Raw genomic sequence first — 17,615 nt, forward strand, 5'->3', positions numbered from 1 at the left:
AACAAAACTCAGTTATTCATCATGAGAATTATCCAAAGCCTTCCATTTTGATAGTATCGACATCTTATGCTCTACAGTTATACAAGTTCAAATATTTTAGTAGTGAGAACGTAATAAAAAAAAAATCACTATATCAGTACAAAATATTTTCTCATTCCATTTTGTCAATGTGAAAACTTGTCTGATCACTTTTTCTCTTGAAAACATATCAAATATTTTCTACAAAACATCTTGATTCCATTAAAATTGGATTTATTTATTTATTTTTCTCAAAATAAAAAACTCTTCCCTCATGTATTTTGATCATTTTGTTTAACACATGAGTGTCCAGTATTTCAGATCCTGCAAGGCTCAGGGTGACTTTGGGTGAACTTAAGGGACTGAGCACTCTTACGAATGAGTCCCACAGTATTTACCCGGCAATGAGAAAAGCAAGTGTAATTACCTTGACCTTTATCATTTTCTCTTAGCTGTCTTGCTGATAACCGGTCGTGCTGAGGACTGGTCACGCACATTCGATGACAAATCAGCATGTTTGTGTCTGTGCGTCCGTGTATCTGTCTGCGTGCACGCATGCACGCCAGGCTGCCCACCAGCACCACTCCAGCACTGCATCGCAGAAAGAGGGGGACTCGGCTGCTCGTGTTGAAGCCGTTTGTGCTGCTGTTATTATGCATTTCTGAAGCAGTTCCAGCATGGATCAGGACTCCTCTTCCTCCCTAATTCTCCTCCACTCTGTCGGTGGGCTCATGGCATGCTCTTTGCTTGGGGCTGCGCTTGGTGGGAGGAAGGGTTTTGTCACCTGCCAGCCGGTTACAGGCCACTGGATGCAGCACATCCTTCCCCTATGCATCTGTAGGGAAAAGCGGATAATGTGGAGGATGTGCCCAACCAATATGTGAACAAAGAAGAGAAGTCAAGGTGTCTTTTAAGGCAAAAGACGAGATTAAAAAAAATATGTATTTCTAAATGACAGGGAGAAAGTGATATAAGGGATAGAAATAATTGGGTACGGCTTGAGGAGTGAAAAATGCCCCAGATGTAGGTTCTTTCCCGTGTGTCAATATTTAACTAGGTGAAATTTTATGAAGGGGTTATCTTGGGATCAGTACTTGCCATTCGAATAGTGCCTTTGACCTATTTACATGGCAAGCTTATTACTCAGTGTCTAAATAAAAATTCTGATGATAAGTAAATGATGCTGTACCCAGGTGAACTGTACGGGAAACGTGCAGGTTATTAGCTAACTCATTTTTCAGCTCAGAAGGTATTTGAGTGAAAGCTGAGCATGGGCTTCCTACTGTACACATCAAGTATTGGTTTTCTCCCTTAAGGAATGTATTTTCCAGTCTTCTCACCTCTCTTACTTCCCTTTCTGACAGCATTGCACCTCCTACCGTGCTTCCATGTGCCACATCTCCTGTGGCCAGGAAACTCACCGTTCTCCTCCAGATCTTCACTAGGAAGGGAGAATGAAAGTATGGAGGAGAATGGGAGGAGCTGGGCTTTACATTTTTTTGCAGTGGGTTTGGGGGCAGATGTTTTATGGACTAAACTTTTTAATTATTTCAAAATTAATATTCATGTCAACATGGGTTTCACTAAAATGAAATGGTCATTCCTGTTTTCATTTTTAATTGGCGTTTTTAATCTATCCTCCTTTGTGTATTGGTAAAGAGAAGCATTTTCACTTTGATGCTTCCTCCCGCTTTTCAACTCTTTTCCTTTCATTTACAACATCTGATCATCCAGTTTGCTTAATTGAGGTTTTTCAAGACAGAAAGATTTGGCATATGTATCAAAACATGCTAGTCAAATGAATAAAAATAAGGACGGGCTATAAAAATGGGCTGCACACCCCTTATGGCCCTGCTCCCCCATGCCCAGCACCTCCCACCCCACAGCACCAGGTTTCTTCAGTTTGCTGAGCTCGGTCTCCCCGTGGCACCCAGCGAACCCAAACCAAGCATCAGCCTGCGTGGAGCTGGGAAGCAGGGGTCCCAGAGCGTCCTTCGGGATAAAGCGGGGGGAAATGGAGACTGGGGAAGGCTCAAAAGAGGGGATGGGGAATTGAGGCGTGACTTCAGAGAGCTCCAGGCTGTGCCTGGTGAAGTCGTCAGCGTCTTGTGGTGGAGGTTTCCCTCTGCTGCGTTAGAGAGTCAGCTTTTGGATCAGCATTGTGGTTGCTGTGGTTGTGGTAGAGGGAGAAGCTCCCCAGCTTGGGAGGGGAATGGCAGGAGAGGAGGGGACACCACGCTGGTGTGAGTGCAGGCAACACGTTGCAAAATGGTGGTTGTGTCATCCTGCCAGAGGGGATGTGACCGAGAGAAGAATGATAAAATATGAAGGAATAAATTAACTCGCAGGAGCCCGCGTGCCCTGGCAAGACAGCAGCCTGTGGATGTAGCAGGGAGAAGTTGTGGCTGCCAGCCTTCAGCCCCACTTTGCAGGGGCAGATTGCATGAAACACAGATTTAGAAGCCTAGGATTTCACTTCTGACTTCTCCTAGAGGAGAAACTTCAGAGCCCGTCCGGCTCTTTTCTTCCCCTCTTGACACCCTGGAAAGGTAAAGTAACCAGACGAGGTTTAAGGTGTCCAACACCTCTCCTGATGCAATGGGGTAAAATAAAAACTTGCAAACCCTGCCTGCATGCAAGGAGGATTGCTGGTGCCATGCCAGGGCAAACAAACTGCTGCCGGTACCTGAGCTGCATCTGCTGCACTGCCAGCCGAGGGACATCGCCAGTGGCACTCTTTTAGCCTGTGGCATGGGCAAAACCTTTGGGGCTCCTGTCTCAGCAGTGAGCAGTGCTGAGCCAGTCGCTGTCGATGCAGGTAGGTTTCCCAGCCATCTCCCAGGGAAATGGGAGTTGTGTAACAGCACAGGTAGGAAGTCTTGCTGGGGCGAGAAGGAAACGAGAGATGTAATGGGATAGGAGAAGCTTATGCAAGGGAAGAGCCTGTGGGAGGAAAAACGGTGACAGACAGATGTCTCTGCTGGTTGGGACCAGACCACCCACCTGAATTATTTTATCTTTTGATCTGCTCATGGTTCGTGGCCTTTGACCTGAGGTGGATTCCTGTTCTCTGTTCACATCTCTGTCCTCTCCCATCCAGCAGGTCCCTGCACCATCACGAACAGCTACTGGAGATGTCAGACCTGGTCCTCAAAAGAAGACAGCTGGGCTCAATTTGCCCTGGAGATTTAGTGCAAACATGTCACATACACACCTGACTGGATGTTGGGTGGCAGCTGAGGCTGTGAACAAACTGTGAACTGCACCTCTTGAGTTGCAAACAAGCACCCATGTGGTCGTGCATGCAACCCCCCCCCCAGTTATAAAAGGGGAAAATAAGGACATATGATAGGAGGGGCTGTGACAGGCCCCTACGGTATGGGAGGGGGTGGATGTGCGTCTTTTAAGGCAGCTGTCGCATCTCTCTGAGGGATGGGGTCTTGCAGCAAACAGACATCTGGCTTTCCCAAAACCAGGTGCTGTTGGAGAAGCAGCCGGGCTGCCAGGTTCCTCCAACATGCTGTAAACAGCTCGCCTCAGAAATGGAAGGCAGCAAAACGTGGACATTTCAGTATGTAACCTGGTGAATAGAAACTGATTTGACAATCCAAAGGTGGCAGCTAACCGAGTGATCACAAAGTAGTACAGGTCACCGTGATAAGAATCACGGGTTTCAAGAAAGGCACGAGGACGGCCAGTTGTTTCCTGGGATGAGTCTAAAGGGCAAAGGATGACTTGCAATAAGACACAGTAACCAAAACACACCGATATACCTTTCTGATGTAGCAGCCAGCTGGAAAGCTTTGTCTGAAATGCCCTGGAGAGGAGCTCGGTGCAGACAGGCGCGCTTCCGCTCCAGGACGTGGTGCGAACTCAAACGCTGGGAATAGCCCCTCGGCACCAGCAGAGCAGAAGGATCTGCTTGTGAACAAAACACGAAGGATGTCCAGCTGCAGCTGCAATGCAGTCGTGGCCTTCAGGAAGAACGGCCAAGGGCTAAGCAGGCTTGTGCTCCTGTATTAGATCTCCGTGTTTGTTGTGCTTTGGGATTACGGCACGTTGTATCTCAAGTGGTTTGCATCCACAGGAATGTGAAGAGCATTAAACCCAAGATTAGGATGACTGATAGAGCGCTGTTTGTTTTCTAACCCTGTTACAAATAGTACTCTCCTTTGTAGAGCAGTCTGCATTATAAATAAAAGTCACCTGATGTTTGAGTCTGCTTGGAAACCTGTGTAGTGTAGCCAAAACTTCACGGTGCCCCTGAACAGTGCTGGCACGTTGGCCTTTGTGCAGTCTGGGCACATGAGGGAGTGCTCATTTTTTCCTATAATAATATTAAAGATAACAATGAAAACTGGGATACTTGAATGAAATCTCACATATTTGGCCAAGTCCTCTGGTTCGGTTGCTCTTTTGCTGTTTTGTGGCCATTTTGCATCCTCAGTACATTCTGTTAGCTAGTGCTAGTGGTTCGTTTTACTGTTACAAAGCTAGATCATGAAGAGAAATATGCAACATGTCCAGCTTTTCCTGTTCAGGGAGTCATTTTTTCCATGACGTCTAATCTTTTTCTTCTGCTGAACTGTCAGTAAAGCCAGACCACTTAGGCTTGGCATTTAGCCCACATCCACCTACATATTTTTCTTACCAGCAAACAAACTAATTAAATGCCTTTATCATATGAGGCATTCCTTTCTCTCAGGTAGTTACTGATTAAAAAAATAAATAGAACTTCTCACTATTTTGAGAAAACAAGAGATGAGTCAGAGCGTTCACAGCCTGGTTTATTATTAAATAAGAAACCAGGATCAAAAATAAGCAGGGTGGAAAAAATGTTACTGCCATTGTGTTATGTTTGTGGCCAGTGAAGAGAGTCTGTTCTCACTCTGGTGAGCATTCCCAATATCTATCAACATTCAGGAGCATTGTATTTGCACATGAAGGTGGGCAGGGGTACATAAAAGAGCCCGTGTACCTCTTGTGTGAAGGATTACTGAAATAAAATATTAATTTATAAACTGTAGTCCGTATTGTTTCATGTTAGGCATGGGCTTCAATATAATTTCTAACGATGCTAACCTGAAGCAGAAAAACAATCATTCGGAGCTGAGGGGGGTTCTATAAATGTAAGCAGAGGAATATGCAAAAATAACCTTGCTAACTGAAGCTTCACCTTCTTTTTAACTTTAATCATAGTAAGGCTATAAATTGAATGAACCAGAAATGGAAAAATCCAAAGAGATCATCCAGGCCAACACCAGCTGTGGCAGGGAGGGAGGTAAAAAGCCTGGCTGGGTGCTGGGAAACTGGCTGGGAGCATGGGGACTTATGCTCAGATGGCTCCATGTGCCAGGGCTGAGGAGCAAAGGTGCTGCTGGAGAGCCCCGTGAAGGCTGCGGGGTTTGCTGGTGTTGACCCTGGGCTAAGCCCTATGGACATCCTGGGGCTGCTGTCTGAGCACTAACCACAGCACCCCAACCAGCCCAAGGCACCAGCCAGGCACCGAGGGCTGAACAGATTGGTAAGCTCTTGTCAGGGCAGCAGCCACTGTAATGCTCCAGGCTTCAGAGAAAACAACAAGAAAGAGGTCTTCAGTCCCTGCTGTCTCTTTGCCTAAAATTAAGCCCAATTCTAGGCTTGTCCATGTTTGCCTGGAGAACAATTTGTGCCCCAAGTCAAACCAGGAGACGCTTGCTGCTATTACCGGTAGCCTTCACTCCACCTTGGGAGGTGTTGCAAAATGTGTAAATCAGCATAGCTCTTCAGCCCTTGGTTTTCTTAATCAGGGCTTCAACTCCAGCCTTTGAAGCAGGCTTTACTCACAACAGACCTATTAAGTTATTTGCTTCTGCTATTGTATAACCAGGAGATCCACATATGCCCCACAGTTACACAGAAGCCATCCAGGCTTTCTGACACCAGTATTTATGCAAATTTGCAGGATTTATCATTTGGCTTACAGCTTGGGCCAGAGTGCCAACCCTATATTTAAAAACTACTCTGCCATGGAATAGCAACCCAGCAAACTCTCCCTGTCCCAGAAAAAAAAAAAAAAAAAAAAAAAAGCCAGAGCTAGTGGCTTCCAGTGGCACCATCTCTAATCCTAGCCTCCAAGCTTTGAATGATTCAGCAGCAGCAGCAGCAGTCTGAGATCTTCCATGCATGGTTTTGATCCCTAATCCTGCCCAATCCTCCCTCTTTGATATGTAATAGAAGGCTGCTGGCAGCTGTGGTGAGTGTCTGCTGCTCGCCCAGGGGTGGTGAGGAGACACCAGATGCTGGAGCTGAGGTATGTTACCATCGGGCAGAGGAGAGCCAGCATGGCCTAAAAAAGTAGATTTGCTGCTGGAGCTGGGAAGGCCCCAAGGGTGGAGCTGATGGTGAGTTTGCCAGATAGTGCTCGCTGAGATGGTGAGAAGGGCTGAATAACCCCGACAGTGTGACACCATCTCCCAGCCTGCCTTCCCACTTGGCCAATTACAGGAAAACAGGCTCTTCCAACCCAAGCATTAAGTGTGTGCCCATAGACACATATGTAGGAGTGCCTACCTTATCCCAAAATAGTCCAAAAGTAATTTTCTCCTTTTAATGCCAGCTCTCCTCCTACTTATCTGAGCTTTGTGAATTACTTGGGCTCTTCAGACCCTGATGTTCCTAAGCCTGGCCCTCATCTTAGCACAATACCTCCAGGAGCTTGTCTTTATGAAAAAAAAAGAACACAACACAATTAAGCCCTTGAGGATGCTACACAAGCTCATATCCCAGGCCCTCAATTTCATATGGTAATACAGGAAACTTCTTGGCTCCTGTTGAACGAAGTCCTGGTCTTGCCTTGAGCTTTCTGGGGCACTTCCACTGGCTTTAGGCGTTGATTAGTGCTGATGCCATGTGGGTGGGTGTTCGTGGCTCCTATGTCTGGTGGACTGTATGGAAAGGGAAAGGTCTGAAGAACTGCCTGGGTCGATATGTTGTATATGCCTGCAAGGCTAAACAAGCAAAAGTGAGGGTGGTGTCCTGGGGGAAGGCATTGGCCTTTGATTTGTTCAGGTGTGTTTTGAAAAAGCATGGCAGAAGGCATGATGTTTAACGTTTGGCTTAGCATGGGCTGAAGGGCTCTTGGGCTTTGTTACTGTTCTGCTGGGTCCTGATGGATGTAAAAGTGGGATGGCTATCATATGAGTGAAAGAGTCCTCATTCATTTTATACCAGCTCAGGGTCTGTAAACAAGGATATCTAGCCAATGTTCAGGATTAGGGCTCAAGCTGGTTTGCAAAAAGCTGCAATTTCTGCTTGGTTCTTGTAGTCCAGGTAAGACTAGCATCACCTGCAGCGAAAGGGTCATGATTTATTTAGGCTTATCTTAGGATTGCTGGACTAGAGAGTTAAGAGCAGAAGCTGAATTTTGATATAATTTAAGCATCTCCAAAGCCTGTCTGGCTAAGATAAGGGTTGCATCCTGGGGAGGTAAAGTGGCTTTGATTTGCTCAGAAGTGGGATGTGTTTTTCTGTAAGGGTGAAATGAGAGCTGGTGCCTCCTGGCTTGAATTCAGCGTTGATCATTCTGGGCCATATTCAACTCATTGAACAGGCACTATGGTTTGCACCTAGTATACAGAAAAAAAAATGCATAAAGTGGAAGGGCTTGTGCTGTAGGCTCAAGACAAGGGGTAGGACAGGTGTTAGGTCTCAGAAAAGCAGAAGCTATAATAATTGTGAAGAGTATGTATGTGTGGCAAGCCTAGCTGGTCACCGAATGTGAAACTGGAGCCAAGAATGGTGAACAGAATTTCTTTGTCTAGGGCAAATGGAAATAGCTATGTGTTAATGGGAAGGCTGGCTGTTACTTGTCCCTACTACTACCACTGTCCTGAATTCACCTAGGAGATGTTGCTCGGGTTATTTCTTTTGATCCTATGGTTCTTAACCCTAATTCTAGATTTATCAGATTAGCCTAAAACAAAACACAGTCTGATAACCCCTGCTGGTTCCCTTATCTTTAGGCTGTGTTCAGTTCTAAATTTCTTCAAACCCATCTGTACCAAATGGCCATCCAATTTACTCCTTTAGTCATGAGGTTCTCTACACCCAGGAGTCCTCAGCCAATTTCAGAGTTACCTAGAGCCCCTCAAAAACCTGTCCCAAAGCCCCAGAGCATCATAGGACCATCTGTCAGGGCAATCCTGCTGCCCTAAGGCCCAACTCCAACACAGGAGACCACCTCAGTGAAGCACTGCTGGCTCAAGGGTTGATGACCCATTCACCCCTATAGACAGCAGGACTAGACTCAGTCTAGATCTTTGGTCCTTGCTTTTAATACTGCAGTAGACCTGGCTCTTCAGTTCCTTCTGCCCTTGTCCATAGGCAAAACCCCAGCCCTAATGTTAGCCCAGTAGGCTGGTCAGTTCAGCCCAACCCAAGCTATTAGACGATTAGTTTTGACAGCAGTCTCTCACAAAGGGTGCTTGCTCTAGGAGGACCCATCAGATGAGATACTTGGCTCTGCCACCACCGCAGTCCTCCTCTTTCCTCAAGAGTCGCTACAGCAAGCAGTCATGAGCACAATTCTCCAGCTCCTGGACCAAACCCCTCTGATAACTCTGGTGATACCCTGAGGCATGCCACAGGATCTTCTTACTTTTGGCCCTTTCTGGAGCTGTTTTAACAACAAAGCGTAGGCAGCCTTGGAGCAATTTGGCTCTCCCTAGTTTGGCCACCCCAATTCTCAGGGGTTCATCTGAGCAGTCTGCACTCCCTCTCTGGTTAGCACAGGTCACTTGATTCACAGAGAGACACAAGTTGATGTGGGAGGAATAAACACACTGGGGTTTCCTCTTTTTCTTTCCACCGACTGTTCAGGGAGTTTTTGCATGCCTGAGGCCTACTGGAGGCCTGGAGTTGGGCGTGTTGCATCCCACTGGGCCGTGAAAATTTATATGTAATGGATAATCTAAACTACTGGGATGACTAGCCCCATTCTCCATGTTTTATTCCTCTCTGACTTGGCAATGTATTTCCAGCATTTGCAGGCATGTTCTTTTGGTTCTTTGTTGGTGCTCTCAATAATTAATAAGCACATCACCCACTGTGGTCTGCACGCAGCCCCTGCACTGTGATCTGGGACGTGCAGGAGAGGAGCCAGCGCAGCAGCAGGTGCATGGTCCTGCTGCAAGGGGGCCAGAAGCACTCGGTGATGCTTAGCCACTTGGTGCCATGGATTTCAGCTTGGAGGAGCTGGGCCACTGCTGTGCTTAGGCCATCAGCCAAGCCCTTCCCCAGGCACCATGTTTGGATACCTGCCACCTCTGGAAAAATGCCTGACACCGCGTGTCCGTGTTCATCCAGCACATGCTGAGCAGGAGGGGGTGGTAAGAGGAGGCCACGGGGAGATGCAGCAGTCAGAGGAAAAATCAAACAAACCCACAGTCTCCTTTTTGGTAAGAGCTGTCAGAAAAACACCTGGTGGAGGGCTGATTTCAGCTGTTACCTGATATCAGCTTGATATCACGGTGCCATCTTGGGTGGGGTCTTCGCAGAGAACAACTTTGCTACAAGAACATTAAAGCTGTAACACCTGGCTCAGACAAGGCAAGTAAAAGGAAATAAAAGAGGAGGATAAGAAAGTAATTGTCATAATTAGGCAGGAGGAGAAAATTGAATAGACTGTGTTGGGGGGGAGCAGAGGCAGCAAAGTGCTGCTGGGCTACCTGCTGCAGGTGTTGAGCTGTAATGGCAAACATTCAGAAAAATTAAGAGTTGTGTAATTAATACCCTATGAATAATGCAAATAGGTGCCCTCACAGGTAGTTGAATAACTGATTTTTATTACAGGGATGCTGCATAATGCCACAATGTGCTGCTCTTTTCCAGCTGCCTTCTTGATTTCTGCCTCCTCCTCCATGTTTCTGTTTCAGGAGTTGTTGGTGCTTTTTTTTGTTGTTGGTGGGTTTTTTTTTTTTTTCCCATTGAATCAGTAAGTTACCAGCAGCTTGCCCTATTTCACTGCTTCTAGAGACAGATCCTTAAAAATGTGACCCAGCCAAGACAGGAGGAATTGAATGAAGGATCTCTGAGGGCCTTCATCAGACAAGAGAGAGAGAAGAAAAGAAGGTCCCTGCAGAGGAGGGAGGAAAAAATCTGCAGTGACTGGGCCAAGTGTCACGTAGACTGAGGTGCAGGGGTTGCTGCTGGCAGCTTCACTCCTGGAAACCTCTGGAACAGCTTCTCCAGAGGAGCAGACACCCACAGCCTCCAGCCTCCAGAAGCACTCAGTACAGCCCTGCAGGATACAAAGAAAACACCTGCAACGGGGGCTGAAGCACATGGCCCATCCTTTATTTTTCTTTTTATTTTTTTTTCCCCCTATGAGTCACTGAGGCTTCACCCTTCAACTCTGGATGTCTTCAGTCACTGACAGCTCAAAGGGCAGGCCCAAGGAGAGGAGCAGGAGGTGAAGACAGCAAGCCTGAAGCACCCTTCCGGAGCAGCTGGCACACCTAAGGGAAAGAAGTGGAGGAGGTTGGGCTGCTGGTGTTTGCGGTGGCTGTAGGTACACCTACGCACCGGGAGGGACAGCTGGGTCACACCGGGGTGACAGCACAGCTGGCAAGCGTTGGCATCTAGGAGTTGTCTTGAAGGCCTGCTGGGTCAAGGTTGCGGTCAAGAATGGGGCCAGAATAAGATGGGATGGGAACGTTTGTAGCCTGATGGCCTTTTAAGACAAAGGATCAGCCTCTAGTGCAACTTGGACATAAAGCAGGCTCTGGCTTGGAGCAGCCATTCCCTGGAGAGCCTCCTAACTTCCTATTTGTGTATATGTTAGAGAACATCTCAGCTGGATGTGAGCATTCCTGGTGAGGAACACGGACAGCTTCCTGGCCCACATTCTTCCAATGGCTTGAACGGAGGATGGAATGCCAAATAGACCGAGTTTAATCCATAGTTAAAGGATTATTTCTTCTTGGCTCCTCAACAATCACACAATCAGTGGAAATCCGGTGGCCGTACGTGTGTCACGATGTAGCATTACCAGCCTCGTTACACACCAGCCCTGTCACAACCCAGGCGCCGCAGCCATGCTCTGCGTTTGGTGCCTGCAGCCTCACGGCGCTGCAGCCAAACACCTTTGGGGCAAAACAGGAGGGGAACGGGGCTGGCTCTTCGGGAGGGTCACTGACAAGTTAGAAGAGGTGTTGGGGGTGCAAACCCCAAACCACTTGGCTCCTGGCAGCCAAGAAAGCACCACACTGTCTGTCCCTGCTCACCAGCAGCAGAGCAGCCCCAGGCCCTGACGTCTTGCAAGACCCGGCCCGCGCCTTTCCTCAAAACAGGCCCAGCCAGAAAACAAGCTTCCCGCAGCGCCAGCGTGCACCGGCTCGCTTGCTGCTTGCTTGCTGCTCTCCCCAGGTTGGTTCCTCTCCGTGACTGGTGGAGGAGCGCCCGTATCTGATGGAAGACAGCGATTACAGCCATGCGGGAGGCCTTCGAGGAAGACATCCTCCTCCAGCAAGGCCGCAGGGTGCTGCCCTGGCCGACGGCATGCCCCTTTGCATCTCAGTCCCCTGTCAATTTTGTTAATCTGAAATATATTTAGGGCTTAGAAGCCATTAGGAAAAGAATCAGAGCTCGGAGAAACAGCAGTAGGGCATGGGGAGGCTTGGTGTGTTGCTGCTTGTAGAAGGGGTCTAGGGCCACAAGCAGCTAGATGCTCCCTGTATGTATGCATGGGCATTGAAATATGTAATAAATAAATGTACTTCATAAATAGCTTTTCTATGGACCAAAGACTTCCTATTACTGTAAAAGTCAGACCAATCACACATCAGCAAAGCAAGTTACTGAAAAGCATGTTGAAGAAGGCAGGTGGGGGATAGGGGAGGGAATGCAAGGATGTGAGATTCAAAAACTGATAAGCTGCTGCCAGCCCTTCGCCCAGCTCCTCCAGCTTTTGTGTTGGTGGGACTCCAGAACTGCACCCTTATGCACCATTTTGGAGCCAGGTCCTTGCTGCTGAGGCTGCTGTGTTTGGACTTGGGTGATTTGGATGGGGTGGGATTGGAGCAGTTGTGGATGGGTGGCATCATAGAGGAAACCATGAGAGTTTGTGTCCTGTAGCTCAGGTGCTTGCTGGAGAGAAGGAAAACATGACTTACTCTGCTACAACCAGAAATGGAAGCAGAAGCCAAAGGCAGTATGCCTGTAAACTGGTCAAATAGATACTTCGGTGCATTTATATCTATCTATCTATATATACAATATACATATATCTATATCTATATGTGTACACACAATAAATGGCAACTCTTAAGAACAGTGTAGGATTCTGGAAATCTTTATATATTTATTATAAGTAATGCAAACACTGTGGTAAGTTACTGCAGTGTGGAAGGTGTTTTCCCTCTGGGCCTTTTATTTCCCAGCTGCTCAGAGCAAGATTATTTTTGGACTCTTCCTTCGGTTTCAACACTGAGGCAAAACACTGAATTTGGTGAATGCTGCTCTGATCCAGCTTGCATTCACTGGGCTGGGAGTTCCTAAACAGGAACAACTGAACCAGTGCTTGTGGCTGCACAAATGGATGTTTCCTCCTCTTGTTTTTGCAGCTGGGATTTGATTACTTTCTGACAGCAGCAGCACCTCGGGGGACTGGATTGCAGGGCTGTGGCTGCATTGTGATGTGTCTGACTCGGCAGCCTGGAGGGATACACCCCAAGGCAGCTTTTGGCCATCTGGATGCTCTGATAGACCACAGGGAGCTGGGATAGAGTAGCTAAAGGGGAGAGCTGCAGAGTGACGTGTTACAGAGTGGCTGGCGGGCTTAGGTTAGCAAAGCATCACATGAACTTCAGTGCATTGCTGCTGTCTCCCTTCTCTTTTTGGAGCCTGTTTCTGAAAGCAAAGAATTGCAGCCCTGTCTGTAAGGGGCTTGGACCGGGGTGAGTTTGCTAGATGTGGTGGTCTGAGAGCTCCCTGCCTTGAAAAGCACCTAATTTTCACCAATGAAATAAGAAGTGAATGTAGCATTTGTGAATGTGTGTGCAAACGCATGCATGCCCACGTGTGTGAAGACAGAGCATGGGCACGTGTGCGCCCACATGGCTGCATGTGTGGGTAGGGAAGTGCGCGTGCCTGTGTAGGTAGGTACACATGCACACACACCGGGCCGTCCCTGTGATCAAAGTGAAGAAACAGCCGCATTAAAAAGCAGGAATAGCTTCAGATCACATCCTTATTGCCTCTGGTCTCTCACCTCGCCCAGCCTCACCCTGCCCCACGTCCCGGCTAATTGTTTGCAAACTGCAGCAGGGACGCAGCGGCAGCCGGGGCTGGTGCGTGCTCACTACGGGGCTGAGCGGGTCGGGTCTTCCTCTGGGAAGCTGTAACGCATTGTGGTGACACCTGTGTGCATGTGCGACACGTCTCCTGGGGAGCTGTCGAGCAAAGGGCAGGGGAGGGTGGGAGAGCGGCCGAGGGAGTGCCCTGCCTGCGGGCTGGTGGCATGCACGAGGGCCCTGTGTGGCACACCTTGGCCCACGGTTCTGGGGCTTTTACACAGAAACAACAAGCTTTTAAGCCCTGTGGGGGTATTTTGGGGTGCCTTTGTGCTTGCACGGGACTGTTGGCTAGAAGGAGGCTGCGTGGTGCCACAGAGCATCACCCCTATCACCCATGGTGGAGAAAGGAGGAGAGGAGATGGCGTCTGAAGAAGCCATCCCCACCATCTGCAGAAGACAGGCCAGGCAGAAAGCCCTCTTGCCGTCACTGGTCTGGGAGGGTGTTTTTTGCTGCTCTTCTCTCTTTACCCAATACTGGCAGAGCCAAAGATGGAAGGGCTAAGGGCAAGGGGAGAACTAGGGTCGTGCTGTCAGTGGTTTGAGTCAGAACCTGGTGGAGCTGTGCTGTCTTTCCTTAACAAACCACCATCCAACTACAGCCCTGGGTCGAGTGGAAAGAGAAGCCCCAGCTGCTCATCGGCACTGGGTGTCCCTTTGCTGTTCTGCTCCCCCCAGCCACGGTTACTGCTATAGCAGTGGCTGTGCTGTGCAGCTTCCTCCTCCCTTCCCTCCAGACAACTCTCTGCAGGCTGCCTTGTGTGGAAAAAAACAGGCGCTTTGACATGGGGAGAGAGCCAGGCACCTCCTGCGTGTCCTAGAGGTCCTGCCCCAGCTGGAAGTGGAGGGAGAATGGTCCAGGGCTGCTCCGGGCTGAGGGATGCTGCTGTCCTCAAGAATCAGAACTGAGTGGGAAGATACAGGGGAATAAAAGCTTTTGTACTTTGGGGAGCTGGTGGTCAAGGCTAAGTTACTCTCAAGGCATCAAGCATCTTTTTCAAGCTGGCATGGACTATCCTGCTGATTACATTAATATGCATACATATATATTTAAAAGAAGACACTAGAGATTTCTGTGAGCCCCTGAAACTGGCAGAGGGAATACAGGTTAGACTGAAGTCAGCCTTTATATTCACCCTACATGAACTACTAGACTTCAATTCGCAAATGTCCAAACCACATTGTACATATACTTTTACATATAGCTACTCTGATAAAAGTCCCCAGTGTCCATTATCACTGTGGCCTGCTTAATCTCCTACAACGCCCTTAGCCAAGCATCTCTGCAAAAAGCAAGATGATGCTGGGACAAAGCCAGCCCCACCAGTGGTTTTAAAACACACAGCAAACATCAGGAATGGCAGTACTGGACTTGGCATGCATAGTCTGTTTGTGGACTGAGGAAAGCGATCCTATTTAAAAAGATTAAGAGGAAATGTGTTGGACCTGGCCCTTTTGAGGCAGAGTCAGGGCATGAGCTCAGGTGAAAACTGTTTTTGCCAGGATTTCCTCTGATCCAACGAAGTGACAGAGACTGGTGTCACTCAGTCGGCAAGGTCCTCTCTCGTGCCATGCTGTGAGTCTGCAGCCCCATTTTCATCCTGTCGCGGCCAGGGGCTGCTCTCTGCAGCCATCTTGCACTGCCTCTTGCTTTTCCACAGGGCAGACTGCATTCAGAGGATGCTCTGTCATGACAGCTACAGGTCACTGACACTTGCCTCCACTTGGCTGGCCAATGCCCCCTCTCCAGGAAGATGCAGGGGCAAAACCTTTGGGGCAGCGCCTGCAAATGGACCCTTGCCCATTTGCCCTCCAGGGAAGAGTGCGGGGTGTCTTTCCCCTTGTCATTGCTATAGGTTTAGTATCTATTTTGTGCCTTTGCATGTTTCTTCTCAAGCCTCCCAAAGCCGTTTCTGTGCAGGTCACAAGTTGCTCTTTGTTAGCTTTTAAATGGTCTTTGCTCTACATAATTGCAATGGAAAGCCCGAAACTCTCTCCCACAGCATTTCAAAAACAAAAGGCAAATAAGGTGGCGGCGGCGGCAGCGATTTCAACCCTCAATTTTTTTCTTAAGTGCCTAGTGTGCGGTCCCCTACAAGATCTTGATGTCCCTGATGGGGTGAGGGTGGCAGCAAAGGTGCTGCTGGCCAGACCAGGATAGATAGGCAGGCTTCGTGCCAGCAGCCTCCCTGCTGCAGCCTCCCCACCTCAGCCTCCCTGCCACAGCTTCCCTGATGAAGCAAAGCTGTGGAGCCACCTCCCCGTGCCGCTTGTAGTCTGCCCTGCAACAGCTGCCCCGTGTCTGGCTGCCAGCATCCCGTGACGCCGAGCCGCGGCGTTATCGAGGCCGCCCGACATGTCGGGATCTGCCCTCTGCTCCCTCCTCTGTTGAAACAGCTTCCTGCGCCGCTGCCCTCGGTTTAATCAGCAGGAGCTTTAGGTTGGGAGTCTTTCCCCGGCTTGGGTCCCTGGAGATGTTATTTGGTATTTGGCTGCAGCCTGGGGCTGGAAGCACGTCTTGAAAGCGGGGAGAGCGTGGCGGCCACACAGCCTCCTGCACTACCCAGCCTCTGCTGCAAAAGCAGTCGAAGGCTTCATGCAGAGACCTGGGCGCACGTGTGAGCGGTTCTGGCCAAAGAGCAGGACGGGCTGAGTGCTGCTGACATCTTATCAGAAACCATGGGCCCCAGGACTCGCATGCAAAGCAGCTCAGCACCTCTCTCGTGCGGGTTTTCACCCCTCCGCCGAAGGAGACCTTGGCGGTGCAGCGCGGCTCCCACACGCCTTGTTTTTCTGGCAGCTCTGCTGCCCGGAGCCGAGGTGGTGCAAGCGAGGAGGCAGGAATGAAAGGGCTGAGGTTTGCCTCCGGGCCTCTTTGCAATCGCCCAGCAATTCTCTCCCCTCGCCTGCCGCCAAGCGTGTTTGAACCGCAGGCTTGTCAAGTCCTCTCGAGGCCTGTAGAAACACGGCGCTGCAGCTCCTCGCTCTGAGGAGCGGGTAAATAACCCTAGCGGGTGCTGGGAACACGCTCCCAGGAAGACAGGGCATGCACCGGGGGCTGCCTCGGCCCCCGGTGGCGGAGGCCTGGGTCAGGGCAGTGGTGCAAGGCACGGTCCCTGCTGCCAGGCCCAGCTCCTGCCAGCCCTGGCGTGCTGCAGGGAGCAGCACCAGGCAGCCAGAGCCCATCGGCAGCACCCCCCTTGCTTTCACGCCACAAACCGAACCTATTCACCAAACACACAGGGGTTTTGTGTGCTTTTAGGGGGCTGCGTGATTGCTCGAGCCAGAGGGCTGAGTGGGCAGAGGCTGTGTGTGAGGCGATGGCTCCCACCCCTGCCTTTGCCTGTCTCAGGGCGTGAGCGGAGGGTGAGGGAGGGAAGCTGGTGGAGAGCAGTGCAGGGAGCAGGTTTTCTTCCAGCCTCCGTGCAGCTCTGTACAACCGGACAACTGGAGGAGAAAAAATAACTCATCTGATACCAACTGTGCAGTTATAGTGGGGCCTGGGGGGTTATAGATACATTTTTATTTACCTGGAGTTTTTTTTTTTTGTAGGCAAGCAGTCTAAAACAAGTCAACAGCTGCGTGCTCAGCCATAGCGACATGGCCAGGTATCACCCATGGGCCATCCTGAGTATTTCTCAGGTAGTTTTTAAGGAACATGGCTAAGGTTTGGAAAAGGGAAAGAAAAACCTGTAAGCTCCAGGTCAGCAGTCCAGCTGGGACTTCAGCCAGCCAGCGAGCAGCACATGCGTGACCAGGAAAGTCACCCGCAGGAGACCTTTACAAAACAGTAATTCATAATTGCTGCGTTACTGCTAATACAGCGCCATGCTGTTATTTCACCCCTCCTGCCCCCAAGGCAGGCTGGATCACAGGGAAAAATGCCCCCTACAACACTGGCAGCACGTCGGGCAATCCCTTCGTTGTTTTTTTCCCAGTGACAAGCTCTGCTGCCTTCTATGTAATACATAGCTGTTGCCTGTTATTGTGAAAGACTGCATGGAAAATAAAGACTCATAAGTGTGGCTTCATGTTTAATTAGAAGCTAATGCGCTATTATTATTAGGCACTGAAGGAATGTACTGGCGAAGCAGTGCTTGAGTTGTTTTAAAAGCATAAGTGTACTTTCCCTTTGTCTAGCTGGCATGCACTGGCATTATTAGGAGGCACAAGACTGCTGTTACCTAGTCCTACAGCTCTTCTTTTGAAGTTCAGGCAAATACCACTGGAATTAAAGTATCTCAAATCTGTTTGTTTGGAGGACTT

At 49.3% G+C, this 17,615-nt stretch overlaps 1 long non-coding RNA gene across 1 annotated transcript; it reads right to left on the reverse strand.

Annotated features, from left to right (window-relative positions):
* Positions 1 to 235: 235 nt before the first annotated feature.
* Positions 236 to 4,935, reverse strand: LOC308195888. Its single transcript, XR_013951904.1, has 2 exons — positions 3,022 to 4,935; positions 236 to 853 (listed from the first exon to the last, which is right to left on the reverse strand). It is a non-coding gene; the product is annotated as an uncharacterized lncRNA (long non-coding RNA).
* Positions 4,936 to 17,615: the final 12,680 nt, after the last annotated feature.

The sequence above is a fragment of the Anser brachyrhynchus genome (genome assembly GCF_964034855.1).
Source record: "Anser brachyrhynchus genome assembly, chromosome: 1".
Lineage (NCBI taxonomy): Eukaryota > Metazoa > Chordata > Aves > Anseriformes > Anatidae > Anser > Anser brachyrhynchus.